The sequence below is a fragment of the Ovis aries genome, chromosome 2, assembly GCF_016772045.2.
Source record: "Ovis aries strain OAR_USU_Benz2616 breed Rambouillet chromosome 2, ARS-UI_Ramb_v3.0, whole genome shotgun sequence".
Classification (NCBI taxonomy): domain Eukaryota; kingdom Metazoa; phylum Chordata; class Mammalia; order Artiodactyla; family Bovidae; genus Ovis; species Ovis aries.
The window spans coordinates 61,912,853-61,929,784 of record NC_056055.1 but is presented as its reverse complement, the minus strand read 5'-3'; the positions used below and the strand labels follow the sequence as shown (position 1 = coordinate 61,929,784).

Here is a 16,932-nt window from a genome sequence, read left to right as displayed (position 1 = left end):
CATGTGGCATGCTGGGAATCCAATGGCAAATAAAACAAAGTTCTTACTCTGAAGAAACTCAGAATAAAAAGAAGGAAATGGATAACATTGATATCATTAAACCTCATGTGTAACAATTAACTATTAAAAATAGCTCCAAAAAGAGAACTTAATTTAGGGGCCTATGTATATAAATTAAGCAAGCTAGGCTCAAATATTCCCTTCTTTTAAAAGGCTAGACAGCCAACACTAGTAGAACTATCTGGGCAAATTACTTTCTTCATACCTATTTCCTCATTTATTAAATATGGAGATAATAATAATAGTAATAACTTACTGTGCTATTGAACGGAATTAAAAGCTTAGATTTCTCCTTGGGACCTATTAAGACTCAATAAAGCTTAGTTATTATTATTGGTAATATCAGAGGTAAAAATTAGCTTTTCGGTTGGTAGCATGGGAACTTAACATTGGTGTGAAAATTTTTCATAGAAAAATACTTTGGTGAGCTCCAAGCCTCCCTCCTAGGGCCTCTCATATTACAAAGAATGATTTCTATGGGTCCATTTTTCCCCACCAGACTCCAGTTCCTAACAGGCCCCAAGCCAGTCATTGCTGTTGTCCCAGGGCCCAACCCAGTGATTACAGAATGAGCAACAAAACGAACATACTTAAAATAGAACTTCAAGAATTCATGTATACAATTTTCTCTCCAAGGGTGTAAACAGGAAACCTGTGCCCTAACAAGAACATGGAAACCTTCCTCCTGCAACTCCCATACCTTATCTCAAAACTACAGGAAAAGAAAAGCAGGCTTAATCTGCAAGCGTTTCAAAACAATTCTCAAATTAGAATTTTATTTTTTTGTCCCTACCTCATAATGGCAGCCTTTTGCAATATACACTTCAGCACCTGTGGAAGAGGTCCCCCCATGTTCAGTTCAGCAGAGTACTATTAGAAGCCATATGTCTGTTGGTTTGATTCAATAGCCCAAATCTACTCAGGGCAAATAACTGACATGTGTTTGCCACTTGGAGCAGCACATTGTTGACATTAGAGAATGTGCCATTTCTGCAGCAATCGTGGCAGTCTTTATAGACTGGGTATTTTTTATATACTGGGTCAGTGAGGTTGTGCTTTCATTGTGGGCGTTATTTAGGGAAGGGAAAGGCAGACGGAAAAGAAGGAAAATAGTGCCGGTCTCAGGCTGTGTTGGCACAAAGTTTGCCTCACCCTAATGTATATTCAGATTTTACGTGCCCAGAACTGGGGTGAGGGTGGTGAATAGCAAAGAAATGTCCAAGACTAATCCTCTAATTGTAGCTATACACGAATTAATTCCTGATGTCACTAAAAGTATTTCTACACTGGGGCTTTTTAGGGTTTCCAGATAACAGATTCTTTCTCAGGGGAATCTCTGAGAAGGAATAGTCTTAGAGGCATTTCTTGATTAAAAAAAAAATTCTTCTAAATATTCATGAATTTTTTCTTTTTTAATATCCAGTGGACTGTGTAATTAGGAGCTGAAGGGCACACAGCTAACAAGTAATTTTTTTTAACTTTCTCATACTTAAAAAAAAAAATTAAACATTTAAAACATAATTTTTCCAGGTTAAACTGACTACTTTCTTTTATATCTATGTTTTTATACACACAACACTTATTTGCACCTATTCAGTTGTTTTCTTCTCAACATTATTACAGTCTACTTCAAGATAGGCGTTAGTTTATTTATCATGGAGTCTACACCATGCAGGGAACCATCAGAATGGATCGAATAGAGAAAATATTTTCACACTCCAGACTGACATTTTTTATTTTCTCTACACAGCCCCTCCCTTGAAGCAAGGACACATTCAAATTGTGTGCCAGGCAGATGGATGTGTTGGTTCGGGAAATACATCAATGCAAAGCCAGCCCATCTACTGGAAGACTCAGCTCAGGGTCTCCCATGGCGTTTTGTCCATAATCTAGGGATACTTCATGGAACTCACTTGATCTGAGATTAAGAATCATAGGTAAAGGGCATCCAAATCTAAAATAACCCAAACTAGAGGATCTGGCTCACCATACTGCCACAAGTTAACCTCACCAGTTTTCCAGTAAATAATCTTTCCAGAAGGCAGCATTTAGGAGTACTTCTTCATGAACACAAAATAACCTTACAGGTTTTCTTCTCTTTGGGTAGTCAAAGGCAAGCACTATTTTGATGGTAATGATTTCTTTTTATTTTTCTTCTTTTTTAATGGTAACATCTTTAATAGAATGTCAACTAAATAACTCACAATTCCCTAAAATGCCACTTCTGATTGGGTGAGAAATTTTACTGACATTTTCATATACTGCCTTACTGAGCAAAAGCACTTAGAACTTCAGAATAACTATTTAGATTATATAAACTCATGAGTATATGAGTAAAACATTTATGAATTCTCCACAGAGTCTAATGGGGAATTAGAAGAACTCAACAGTGACCTACTTAGTGGAGTATATCATAAAAGGTTCAAGCTAAAATGTCATCATCCCTCCACAGCCCAAATTGGTGAAATCTCTCTTTATGTTAGCCCAAAAACACAATTTTAAATGGCAATGAGAAGACATCCTTTCCTCTGCTGTCACACATGCTCAGCCTTATCCTTAGGGAATTAAACTTGCAAACAAGATGTTTATAACTTCAGATCATGTGAAATCATTTTGATAAGTAGGGAAAAGGAAATGGGAGGCTTCCCTTAGGAGTGTTCTTTACAACCATCCCTGGATAGTGAAATCCAGAGTTTAACTGAATGCTGGGCCTATTTGCTGTAGAACCACTCTAAGAAGGTTTTCAAGTTAGATACACACAATCTCCAATTTCCACTCAGCAAAACATTCACAGATTTGTTATTCAGGTACACAGATTGTCTTTATTTATGCTACAAATATCTTCTTAAATTATCCAAAACTTTACTAGTACTACAGTTAAGTGAACATAGTCTAGAAAAATTTCTTGGAGTGAAGCTTTACTATCAGCAGAGCTATACTCAAATAATTGATTTTTAGAAAACCTACCGTCCTCTGAGATAATAAAGCTTTTACTAGGAATTACAGGCTAAAGGCAATGGCATTTATGTTATTCATAGTAAGGTATATATACAGAGAAGATTACTTGTTTCACTTTCTAAGTGTAACAGGGCAGAAAGAACACTGCTGCTTGCAATTCCATACAGATACGTATCATATATTTAACATATTTAAATACCACACATACCACATATTTAATTCAAAATCTTTGCTAAAAGAGTAAGAGAGGGCTTATCATATTGAGGGAAGTAAGTCAGAGAAAAACAAATATTATATGATATCACTTATATGGGGACTCTAAAAAAAATGATACAAATGAAATTTATTTACAAAACATAAATAGACTAACAGACACAGAAAACAAACTATGGCTACCAAAGTGGGTAATGGGGGGTGAGGGGAGGTGGAAAGAGATAAATTAGGAGTTTGAAATTAATATATACATACTATTATATATAAAATAGGTAAATAACAAGGATCTACTGTATAGTACAGGAAACTGTATTCAGTATCTTATAATAATCTATAATAAAAAAGAATCTGAAAAAGAACACACATATATATGCATTATAACTGAATCATTTTGCTGTATACTTGAGACTAACACATTGTAAATTAACTATATTTCAATTTTTTTAAGTGGAAAAGAAAGAGAGAGGACTAGAAGAAGAAAGGTGAGAGAAGAGATATAAAATGTTTAGGTGTGGGGAATTTCAGTGCCATTCCACATTCAGGAGAACAGCATGCCCGCAAGAAGCAGCTCTCAAACTTTGGGGAGTTAGAACTCCATATTCATTAATTTACCAAGGACCTCCACAGAACTTTCACTTGTGGAATATAGCTACCAATATTTATATATTAGAAATTAAAACTGGGACTTTTTATAGTATCTCCCCATCAATTCATTTAAAAAGTCAATAATTATAATCAACCTAATACATGTTAAAATAAATATTTTTCATGAAAAGTATTTTTTAAAAGGTTTATGAGAAAAGCATTGCATTTTTGCCTGGCTTTAAACAGCAGGATTCTTACATCTGCTTCTGCATTCAATCTTTCACAAAGTGGTTTTGGTTGACATACATAAAAAGAATTGACCCGACAGGGACATGGAGTTGGAAAAAGGAAATAGTATTTTAATAAACATTTTAGATATCATGGATTTGTCATGTAACGTCTGGAAAACTCCACTGTATGCTTATGATAGAATGAGTGGAAAAGGGAAATAATGTGCCAGTATAAAAATAATTTTGACTTTGAGGAACTTTGAAAGGGTCTCAAAGATCCCGAGGAATCCCCAGGGGTACCACACATGAAAGATCACTGCCTAAAAGTGACCACATACTGCACTAGGATTCAGTGTGCATGAGAGACAGGATCTGCTGTTTCCTGGCTGGTCTCAGGTCCCACATGCACATCCTAGTCTGCACATCTCATCTCCGTGAGTGCACTGCAGTATTTCAACATCACCTATGTAATCTGGTGTTCAACTGAAGAAATTTCCCACATAGAGAAAAAAGCAGTTAGAGATCAAATCTTCACATACTTCTCTTTCTGAGCAACACAGGAGATTTTTGAATGATACATTTGACTGCATTTATTTTTACCTTTACATCTGACTTTAGTACCTACCACAGGTTCCTCCCAAAGACATCACTGAAGCATGGGAAGTACGAGATGAGCCCTCCAGAACTCACAGGCGGTATATGTTCTGTTAGTCTGCCTACTCTTCCACTTATAAGAATAACAGCTTTATTCATTCATTCACTCAAAATACTTTGATGGGCATATTATATCATTCTAATAAAATTAATAAATAAAATTGGGTCCCAGAGACTAACACCAAAAGAGAAGAACCTATGTTTACTGATAGATATTGATACCAAATATGGCACAAGAGCAGGCTGTGGGACTCCTTGGAAGTAGAAATCCCTTCTGTCTGCCAGTATTTGGGGGAGGCTTCAAGGAGGACACAAAACTTAAAAAAGTCCTTGAAAGATGACAAAGATTTTTTTTCCCCTGCACGTCACGTAGGAACTTAAGTTCCTCAACTAGGGATCAAACTTACATGCCTTGAATGGGAAGCTTGGAGTCTTAACCACAGAACTTCCAGGGAAGCACCCAAAAGATGACTAAGGTTTTGAAAGGTGACTAATGAAGTTCAATGGTGGTTAGAAATGTGGAGACTTAGGTCTGGAGAAGAATTCAGAAGATACCAATGTTAAGGTACAACAAAAGCCACAAAATCACTGGGGAGGAGAAAAGAGAGAAGATAAAAGAGTCAGGAATCTTTGGGAACATCTAAGCATAGGGTATAGAATCAAGTTCAGGGAATACAAACCAGAGTTATTAATCGGGATGACACGATACCTGAAGTTGAGAAGGGAGAAAATTTTTCTCTCTACAGTTTGTATTATTACAAAAGTAGGTACTTTCAAAGAAATACTGAGAAGTGTTCAATAATGAAAAGAAAGTTAAGAAGGACAATTTCTGTTGTCCATGACAAACACACAGATTCAGAGAAAATCAGGAAGTAGATTGTAAAACAGAGAAGGCAGCTAGTGTAAGATATCCTTGGAAGAAAGAAACAAAACAGCCTCTAGATCAACAATATAAAGCAAAGTCAATGCTTATGTAGACTTTCATATATGTCAAGGGCCGTGCTAAATGCTTTAAATACCATTCACAACTGTGAGACAGATACAATTACCACCTCTAAAGAACGGAGCAGGTCCTATGGAATACAAGCACTAGCACTCTTTTGCACCGTGTTTAATAAACAAAGTTGAGACGTTGACTTTATGTTAAGAAAGTTGGAACCATGTATGTAGATAAAAGAGTGAAGATGGAAGAGAGAATAAAAATGACTTTAGAGACTTTGGGGGTGAGGAGCAGGAAACAAAATAATATGATTAGCCAAGGAGGAAGACAGCCTTGAGGAAAATGCTTCTTGTGACAGAGGCAAGCAGTGGAGTGGCAAACTTTCCCTTCTTGGTAATTCTGCTCTAGACCCTCTTATCTATGCTTTTCAGAATATCCTCTATGCTCTCCACACCTCCATTTAGCTGCGATGGCTGCAAATCTCAGCATTCTCCTTTGCTCATCTTAACAGATAGAAAGGCGGGTGATACACATATGGAATCACAGTGCCCCTTTTCATTACTGCTGCTGCTAACTTGCTTCAGTCATGTCCAACTCTGTGCAACCCCATAGACGGCAGCCCACCAGGCTGCCCCCGTCCCTGGGATTCTCCAGGCAAGAATACCAGAGTGGGTTGACATTTCCTTCTCCAACACATGAAAGGGAAATTTGAAAGTGAAGTCGCTCAATCGTGTCCTACTCTTAGCGACCCCATGGACTGCAGCCTACCAGGCTCCTCCATCCATGGGATTTTCCAGGCAAGAGTACTCTTTACAATACATCAGCATAGGACAGGATCTTTTCTGTGAATCACAAAGCATAGGAAATGCTCTCTCAGTAGAGGATCCAACAAATTTAAAATAGATGTGAGGGGGGGTGGGGGAGGGGGGGGACTTCCCTGGCAGTCCAGTGGTTAAGACTCCACTCTTGCAGTGCAGGGAGCACGTATTTGACTCCTGGTCAGGGAACTAAGATCCCACATGCCATGAGGCACAGCCAAAAAAAAAAAAAAAAGAAGAAGAAGAAAGAAAGATGGGGAACACCAAGAGTATCTCACTGTTCACCCTATGGAGAAACTATCATATGACTTTCCAGGCATGTCATACACTAACCAAAAAAAAAAAAAGTATGTGCCCAGACGACTAGACTGTGTGACATGTAATTGGAGATTTCAGGCAAGTGGACAAGTCAGGGCAAGGTATAATGAAAGGAAAGGAAGTGGAGAGCAAGGGTAAGGTAAATATGTTTCCTTCTCTAGTCTGTAAGAAATCTCTATCAGAAAACCGGATAAATACAGTTCTTCCTGGGTAATTCACCCCAGGGGTTGTTAAAATAGTTTCCAACCATCCAGCTATCCAGCTATCCATTTTCCTCAGCATTTCTTTAGCTACACGTAGAAATAGGTACTCTACTTACATTTAAAAAAAATTAATTACAATCACTTTAGGTAAACATTTTACAACTGTGTGCGTAATTGCTACTTACCGCCCCCCCCTCAAAAAAAAAACATTTGCTGTAATGTTACAGTAGCAGGCGTAGATAGCTCAGGTGGTAAAGAATCCACCTGCAATGCAGGAGACCTGAGTTCAACCCCCTGGGTTGGGAAGATTCCCCTGGAGAAGGAAATGGCAAGCCACTCCAGTGTTCTAGCCTGGGAAATCCCATGGACAGAGGACCTTGGTGCACTACAGTGCATGGGGTCGCCAAGATTCGGACGTGACTTAGCAACTAAACCACCACAACCACCACCATAATGTTATAATTGTTAAAATTATAACATTAGTTATAGTTCTTGGATTGCTCTTATTTCTTGGACTCTAAGCCTTTACTCTTTCATGGAACATGTTAGCCAGGCCCCAGTAACTTTTTTTTTAATAAGTAATTTTGAAAATGGTATAAATGTCACCAGTACAACAGATAAGAAAGGAGAAAATCTTTTCTGCTCATATAAGCAGTTGGAAAACGTTTTCTGCTCATATGACTCTCCAGAAGGAATAAACTATCCATTGTTCCCCTAATTATATTTAATCAAGGATCGCCTTTGAGGATATCACAGACTTGTTTCCACAGGAGGCAATTTTGGTATATTCTTTTCCAAGAGACTTCCACCTATTATCAACTAAGAATATTACCTACCCTAAATCTTACATTTTAATGCAAGATTTTTACATTTATCTTTAGGATTTTTTAACTTAGTTTTTAAAGTCTTTGAAATGTTTAACTTGAAAGAAATTGTTAAGATTTTTATCGAATTTGAGCTGAAAGATTTAGGGTAGGGTACAAATCAGGTTGGTTGGTTGTTTTTCTCAGAAAAAAATCACATCCAGAACAAACAATTCCCCTAAAATTCAAGGAGGAAAAAGATGTTTTATTGGAATGAGGTTGGACCAGGAAGTTGAGAATCAGAAGTCTGTCAGGGGTACCAAGAATTCTGCGAGCATCAGAGGTTGGGAGATATGAAATATCATTTGCTAAGGAAAAAGTTCCCAACTTCTCTTTCTGGTTGTTATATTTGATTTTCAAAGTTCCCAAATTGTTGTTTAGAGACTGTACTTTCAATGTACTTCAGGAAGGAAAGGGGAACACAGTTATTGCACAATGCATTTTTCTAAGTCACTGAAAGCCAAACTACACAACAGGTTTCCACTTCCACTGGGTATTGATTAAGACATTTCTTCTATATCTAATTTCTTCTATTTTAAGATGAGAAAAAAATATATTCTATTCATAAGGAAGAGACCTTGAAATGACCTAAAAAGACAATTCTAAAAAAGTGATTAAACAAAAGAAAAGCAACTTTCTTCTTTAAAGAAGGTATCATTCAAATGATCACATATTTTGTGATTGTATTAAAAAGAAGAATGTTCTACCTTAGTCACTTCTAGCTACAAGCTGAGGAAGACTCTCTTTCCTAACCAAACTTGGGTTAGGCTCTTTCTGACTTGAGTCCTCTTTCTAACTAGGCCACAAACTTGGGCTCTCTCATTAGCTCACTTAGTCAATTTTTAGAATCCAGCTGAGTTAATTTAGCAAAAATCCCCCATGCTTGGTATCTGATCACTCTACTCTGGGCCACCTTCACCAAGTCTCCTGTTGAGTGGTCTAATAAGAATCCCCTAGCCTTGATGTTTCCTCTTAACCCTTTCCATTCACTTATGGTATCCTGCTCCTTGCCAATAAATCTCCACTTCCCTTGTATTTGGAGTTAAGCCCTATCTCTCTTGCCTCCTGAAAACTCCCATTGCAATCATTTTTTCTTGACTGGTCTTCCTTGTTCTCTTTAACAAATGTCATGAAAAATTTTTCTTTTAACAAAACCCATGCACCATACATACACACACAGACACACACACACAAATCACTGTCTGTGGGTTAGAAAACAACACTGACAACATATTGGGATTCCAGTAATTCTTAGAAACTCTCTCCTGGGCTGAAACTTACAGAGCTTGTCCCTTCAGTTAAACTGAAATGAAGGACTCTGACAAAGGAGACCCCACAGAGAAGGACTTTAGATGACTCCTTCTGGGTAAGTGGCTCCTATTCCTTCATCTACCACTCTGCTTTTCACACTCAGTATTTGCTGAACCCAAACACCAGCCAGCAAGATGCACTTTCCAGCTGAAATATCTCCACTAAAAGAGCTGCTTCTCAAAATGTGATTTCTCTTGGAAATAGTGGCTATCCTTGTAAGGAATGGCTATTAGCAGCTCAAGAGACCAAAACATGAGCCTGAGAGGCTTGCCTCTTTATCTCATCCAAGAACAAAGATCCAATTTGTAAAGTCTTCTGCTAAGTCACGGACTCCCTCCTAGTCTGTCTTAACACTGCCCCAGGGAATTCCCTGGCATTCCAGAGGTTGAGACTCCACACTGTCACTGCTATGTCCTGCGTTCAATCCCTGGTGAGGGAACTAAGATCCCACAAGCTGTGTGGTGTAGCAAAAAAAGAAAAGACTGCCCTAAAGACTCTAGCTAATACTATAAAGAGTTTAAATCTTAAGACTTTGGACTCTCTTTGTTTTAATCCAGCAAGATCACTTGACCTGATCACAGAACAATACTGACTACTTGGAATCTGAGTTTCTCTAGGCCAGATAAGGACAAAAATTGGGGGGTTTGGTTTTTATTTGTTTGTTTTAAATCACTTTAAACAGACACTAACAGAGGTGACAAAGTTCAGTCAGGATTAACTGATCCAGGCCAAGGATCTGTAAAGTACCCTCTGGACTGAAATCCTTTTGGAAGGAAAATTCTCTTTCCTAAGATAACAAGACTCAGTTTATAGGGGGAAAACAAAAACAAAAACAAAAACTCTTAGCTCTTTAAAATATCAACAGAGGATATCTATTTCCTCCAGGAAGAAGAAAGGTGTTCTCATATTCAAAGGCCAGCCTGCTCCACTATAAGCTAATAACCTGTGCTGTTCTATGCTGTTGTTGTTTGGTCTGTAAGTCATGCCCAACTCCTCTGTGGCTCCATGGACTATAGGCTGCCCGCTAGGTTCCTCTGGGAAGTCCTCCCGAGTTTCCCAGGCAAGAATACTACAGAGGGTTGCCATTTCCTTCTCCAGAGGATCTTCCCAACCCAGAGATGGAACCTGGGTCTCCTGCATTGGCAGATGAATTCTTTACCACTGAGCCACCTGGGAAGCTCATTCTGTTCTATATGCTTGTGTGCTAAGTCGCTTCAGTCATGTCCCACTCTTGCGACCCTATGGACTATAGCCCACCAGACTCCTCTATCCATGGGATTTCCCAGGCAAGAATATGGGAGTGGGTTGCCATTTCCTCCTCCAGGGAATCTTCCCGACCCAGGGATTGAACCTGAGTCTCTTGATCTCCTGCATTGCCACACAGGTTCTTTACAACTAATGCCACCTGGAAAGCCCTAAGACAATATAAATAGCAGGTATCTTAGTTGGGTTACTGTAACAGAATACCATAGGCTGGATGGCTCACACTACAAATATTTATTTCTCAACATTCTACAGGCTGGAAGTCCAAGATTGGGGTGCCCTCATGGTTGGGTTCTGGTGGGAACCCTCTTCTAATTTACAATAGCCCCCTGCTTACTATAATTTCACATGGCAGACAAAGCATTCAATTGTGTCTCTACTTGTAGGAGCACTAATCCCATTCATGAGAGCTCCACTCTGAAGACCTAATTATTTCCCAAAGGTTCCACCTCCAAATACCATCACATTGTAGATTGGAGCTTCAATATATGAACTTTGGAGGGACACAAACATTTACTCCACAGCAGCAAGTTAACAATTTTTTCAGCACTCTCTATGCACCCACTTGCACAAGGCAAAGCACTTTGTTTATATTAACTCTGCCCCAGAGCATGTGGGAAGTAGTTGCAATTATTATCTCCATTTTACAAAAGAGGACACTGAGTCAGAGAGGTTGAGTAATTTTCACAAGAACACAATAGTTCATAAAAATGACACCAGGATTCAAACACAGGCAGTCAGATTCAAGTCCACGCCTTTAATGACTTCATTTCACCATCATTTACCCGCAGAACTCGCACATGTACCAATCCCTGAAGCTGAATAGTGATTTGGGGTTTACAAATCCCTTTCCTGAAGATCTGATCTTCACACAAATCCCATAAGGTCCTTAGCAGATATAAGAGTGACATAAAACACATGAAATGCCCAGAAAAATCTCTGCTTCATACCCCAACCTCTGTGGGTATCCTTAGACCCAGAGAGAGATATCAAGAGGGTCATGAACCCCTAGAAATTGTATAACAACTTTTGCATGGATATGAATACATGCATTTCTCAAGAGAAAATCTCAAGAGCTCTACTGAAAATAAGTGTTACACAAGGGTCTGAATATGCTGTTCTCCAAAGAAGGTATACAACCGACCAGGGAACACAGGAAGGTTTTTCACATCGTTAATCATTTAAATGCAAATCTAAATCACATGAGATACCGCTTCACACCTACTAGGATGGCTATAATCTAAAATTCAGACAATACAAAATATTGGCAAGGATGGGAAGAAATTGGAACTCTCATAGATTGCTGGTGGGCATGAAAAGCTATACAGAGGCTGTGGAAAACAATCTGGAGGTCTCTCAAATGGCTAAACATAGAATTACCATATGATCCCGCTAGTCCACTTCTAAGTATCTATCCAAGAGAAATGAAAACAATTGTCCACACAAAACCCTGTACATAAATGTTCGTAGCAGTACAGATCAAAAAAAAAAAGCAAAATCAACAAAATATCCATCAATGGATGAATGGACAAATAAAACATGATATATCCACACAATGAAACATTATTCAGCAATACAAAGAAGTACTGTTACATGCTGCAACATGGATGAACCGTGAAAATGTTATGTGAAGTGAAAGAAATCAGTCAAAAGGCATATACATTGTATGAGTCTATTTATATAAAATGCCCAGAATAGGCAAATCCATAGAAAAAGAAAGTACACCAGTGGTTGCCTGTGGCTGATGGAGATGGAGGGTGAGCTAAGGAGGAAGAGGGGTGTGGGTATGTTCTAAAATTGACTGTGGTGATGGATGCACAACTCTGTGAAGATAAAAAACTCATTAAATTTTATACTTTAAATGTGTGAATTATATGATATGTGAATATATCTCAATAAATCCACTAAAAATAAATTTAAGGAGGAAGTGGCACAGGCAGAAAGGGAGAAAAGCCCAAAAATAAACCCATAAATAATTTGGGTTTAACCATAGTGGAAAACAAAATACAGACATGTTTCTAACCGTAGCATAGGAAGAAAGCAGGCCATGAATGTGTTTTGTTCAGCCCTTTATAAAGTGTTTTCAAAAATCTCTGAAGCAACTAGAAAAATGTAAAAATCCAGAGGTTTCATGTTCAACAAAAAATCTATACATCCGCATTTTCCTTAACAAGGAGCAAAGTTTAAACAAACAAGCAAGCAAAAAACAGAATCTGGTAATACCAGGTTGCATTCTAATTTGGCAGTGGTCTGTTAAGGCCAAGGGTGGGCAGTCATTTTTAGACAGAGCTTAAATTGCCCAGTAAGCCTGAGTGCCCAGCAGGTCAGGTTTCCACTGTGAGTTTCTGAGACACTTATCTATAGCTTTCATCAGATTGTCAAAGGAATCTCCAACTCCAAGCACATTCACAACCTTTAGAAAGAAGCAGCCAGCAAACAGTGGCCATTTGCTTTACAGATAAGAAAACTGACCTAACTTGCCTGAGGCCAGGAGAATGTGCAGTCAGCAGTGAAACTACTTTTTCTGACTCTTGGTTACTTTCATTACTCTTCTGGCCTCCCTGCTGATATTTCTAGAGCATCTACAATTACCATATCCTGTTCTTTTCAGCAGCAAATGAGAGAAATCAGTGAGAAAGGAAAGAACCTCCTAGACATTCCAAAATGGCATATGATTTTCAGGCTCTATGATCTTCTAATCACACACAAATTTTGCCTGGACCTAAATTCCTTTGGTTGGTATGGGCAACCTGAGCCATCTTCCTATCCCACAGCCCAAGAAAGATAAAGAGAATGTTAAACTCTCAGGACAAGGAAATAATCCCAAGAATACGTTTTCTCCAAGGTTACCAGCACTCCTGCTACAGAAAGCACAAATTCCTAACAGATAAAAATGGTTCCACCCTGGGACAGGTGGTTTGCTGATGTCAAAAATGACTATTTGGGCTTCCCTAGTGGCTCAGTCTGGAGAAGCCAGTGGCACCCCACTCTAGTACTCTTGCCTGGAAAATCCCATGGACGGAGGAGCCTGGAAGGCTGCAGACGCTGAGGGTCAGACACGACTGAGTGACTTCACTTTCACTTTTCACTTTCATGCATTGGAGAAGGAAATGGCAACCCACTCCAGTGTTCTTGCCTGGAGAATCCCAGGACGGGGGAGACTGGTGGGCTGCCATCTATGGGGTCACACAGAGTCAGACACAGCTGAAGTGACTTAGCAGTGGCTCAGTCAGAGAAGGCAATGGCAACCCACTCCAGTACTCTTGCCTGGAAAATCCCATGGACGGAGGAGCTTGGTAGGCTGCAGTCCATGGGGTCACTAAGAGTTGGACCCAACTGAGCAACTTCACTTTCACTTTCACTTTCATGCATTGGAGATGGAAATGGCCAGCCACTCCAGTGTTCTTGCCTGGAGAATCCCAGGGACAGGGGAACCTGGTGGGCTGCCATCTATGGGGTCGCACAGAGTCAGACACGACTGAAGCAACTTAGCAGCAGCAGCAGTGGCTCAGTAGCCTGGTGGGCTACAGTCCATGGGGCCACAAAGAGTTGGAGCAACTAACACTTTCACTTGAACTTTCACTTTTAGTGGCTCAGTGGTAAAGAACCTGCCTGCCAATGCAGGAGACACAGGTTCCATCACTGGTCTAGGAAGATCCCATAAGTCATGAAGCAATTAATTCCGTGCGCCACAACTATTGAGCCTGTGCTCTAGAGCCTGGGAACAAGGACTACACAGCCCATATGCCAAACTACTGAAGCCCACACACCCTAAAGCCCATGTTCTGCAACAAGAGAATAGTTCCAGCTCTCTGCAGCTAGAGAAAAGCCTGCACAGCAACAAAGACCTACAATAGCCAAAAATAAATAAATAAATAAAATTATTTTTTTTAAAATAAAGTACATAGTAAAAAAAAAAGACTATTTACAAGAAGCTCCAAGTCCACAATAGGTAAAGTGAGGAGAGAATGTCACTTGTTTATAGTCATCTACCCCACCAAGCTTTGAGTTTGCCTGGAAAGAAAATTCTATATAATGCCCACACATAGTTTAGGGAGAAGTGGGAGAATAAAGGACAACCCATTCTCTGAGATCTGCTCTTACTGAAGAGGACTAATGATGAAAATAGCCAAATCTGAGCATCAGAGAAGACCTCTTAGTCCACCTGACATATGATCTCAGTAGTACTGAAAAGTAAAAGAATAATTTAAAATAAGGAGTGTGTGTGTGTGTGTGTGTGTGTGTGTGTGTGTATAAAGGTGACAGTGAATAACTGAAGATTCACTGATGGATATGTGAGAGTGGGCTGGGGATGTGCATGTATGAAAGGCTGATCAGTTCTGAGCAATGATGACAAGGTTTTACTACAGACCTTTTTAACAACATTTGACCTGAGCTCAGAGAAACAGGAAAAAAAAAAAGAACAACAACAACAATCCAGTTCACCAGGCTGATCTCTCCAATCCAAAACACACAGCATGTCTGCACCCCCTGGATACCTGACTCTTATCCGATCTGGGTGGGCTTCAAGATCCAGAGCCAGCAAATAGCAGAGAATCATTCCACATCAGGCCAGGGCTGGAAAATAAATGCCAGCTGGGAAACTGCAGGAGAACCAGGGCCAGGGAAGGCACCTGTCTGTGCCATGCAAGCAGTAAGTCATCTTCTCCAGTCAAAACAGACCAGAAGGCTCTTGCAGAGAGGCACGTGCTTACAAAACCAGGAAAAGAATGAAACTTTTAAGGCAAACAAAATGACCACTTCTCACTTCTCTCAATTGTGTAATTCTGAAATAGTCTCAAAGTTTATCTGTGCCATAAACAACTTAGGAACCTTTTCCCCAGAGATATGGAAATGCCAAAACTCGTGGAAAAAAAATGAAAAATAGCACTGGGCTACCACCAACAAAGGGACATGCTAAAGGTTCTGGTGCCACGAAGAGTTTCTAGGGAAGTCCATTGTTACCTCAACCCCTAAAAAAGCCATGATTCCATGCAAAAGCTGAACCCAGCTGAAAACAGGTTCAATCATGAATTCAAAGTATAGGACAGGGCTACCCTGGTGGCTCAGTGGTAAAGAACTGGCCTGTCAATGCAGGAGGCAGTCTCAATCCCTGGTCTGGGAAAATGCCACATGCCATGGAGCAACAGAACCTAAGCACCACAACTACTGAGCCTGTGCTCTAGACCTCAGAAGCCACAACTGCTGAAGCCCACATGCCCTACAGCCTGTGCTCCACAACAAAAGAAGCTGCTGCAATGAAAACCCGTGCCCCACAGCCAGAGAGCAGTCCCCAATCTCTGCAACCAGAGAAAAGCAATGGAGACCCAGCACTGTGAAAAATAAAATAAAAATTACAAAGTAAAGGACAAATCCCACTATGGAGCTTGTGTGAATTTTTTTTCTTATTTTTTAAAAAACGGTGGTAAAATACACATAATGTAGAATTTACCATCTTAGCCATTTTATAGTCCACAGTTTAGTATCATTAACTATATTTAAATTTGTGCAACCAAACCCTGGAATGTTTTCACCCTGCAAAAATTAAACTTTATTCCCATTACACAACTTCTCATTTCCCAGTCTTCCAGGCTCTAGCAACCATCATTCTACTTTTTCTTTCTGTGCACTGGACTACTTTAGACATCTCACATAAATGGAATCATTCAATATTTGTCTTTTCATGACTGAGCATTGCATCTAGCAAAATGTCCTCAAGGTTCATCCATGATGTAGCATGGTATAGGAATTCCTTCCTTTTTAAGGCTGAATAATATTCCTTTGTATGTGTATATCGCATTTGTTTATCTATTCAGAATATCCATTTCTGTGTCTCAGAGGTATGGTTCTGTTGCGCTGGTGGCACAGAAGTTATAGAGTCCAATTTGTAATGGTTGTTTTCTACAGAGAAAGACAGACAGACTTGGTTGAATGATGTGTGTACTCCAGGAGGGGAAAAACAAGCTCATTAAAGCTGCAGCTGCACTCAATTCCATCATCTAGAACCATCTCACCATCCCTGTCTACCTCAAAAATAAAGGTTTTGTTAACTGTATATTCCCAGGTTCTGGAACAGGATTTAGCACATAGTTAACACACAGTAATTATTTATTGGCTGAGTGAAACTAGAAAAGTAATTGTTCAGAAAATTTTATATGCTTGATTTTGAATGACTCAATTCATCTGACTATATTACCCAGGAAAGCATCAGTTTGTATTAACATGGAAACATAGTCCAAGAACTACTTTTAAAGGAATCAGGTTGTATATCAATAATCAGTATAATTTCCTTTATGTAAAAATAAATGCACAAATCAAAACAATACATTGTATATAATAATAATGTACCTAAATAATATTCTTCAAATCCAATGGTTTGGTTACTTCTGGGTTTGAGAGAGATGAGGACCAAGACAGAAAGGAAACTTTCTGTTTGAATTTCTACTTGTAGGGTTTGAATTATTTACCAAAAGAACATATTTTTGTATGATTAGCGAAACTTTGGTAAGGAAAAAA

At 39.2% G+C, this 16,932-nt stretch overlaps 1 protein-coding gene and 1 non-coding gene across 5 annotated transcripts in view; one reads left to right on the top strand and one right to left on the bottom strand.

The window, feature by feature from the left end:
* Positions 1 to 16,932, bottom strand: part of TRPM6 (transient receptor potential cation channel subfamily M member 6) — a 166,352-nt gene that overhangs the window by 101,128 nt on the left and 48,292 nt on the right. The window lies entirely within an intron of this gene.
* On the top strand, positions 14,528 to 14,609 carry LOC114113407 (small nucleolar RNA U2-19). Its single transcript, XR_003588443.1, has one exon. It is a non-coding gene; the product is annotated as a small nucleolar RNA U2-19 (small nucleolar RNA).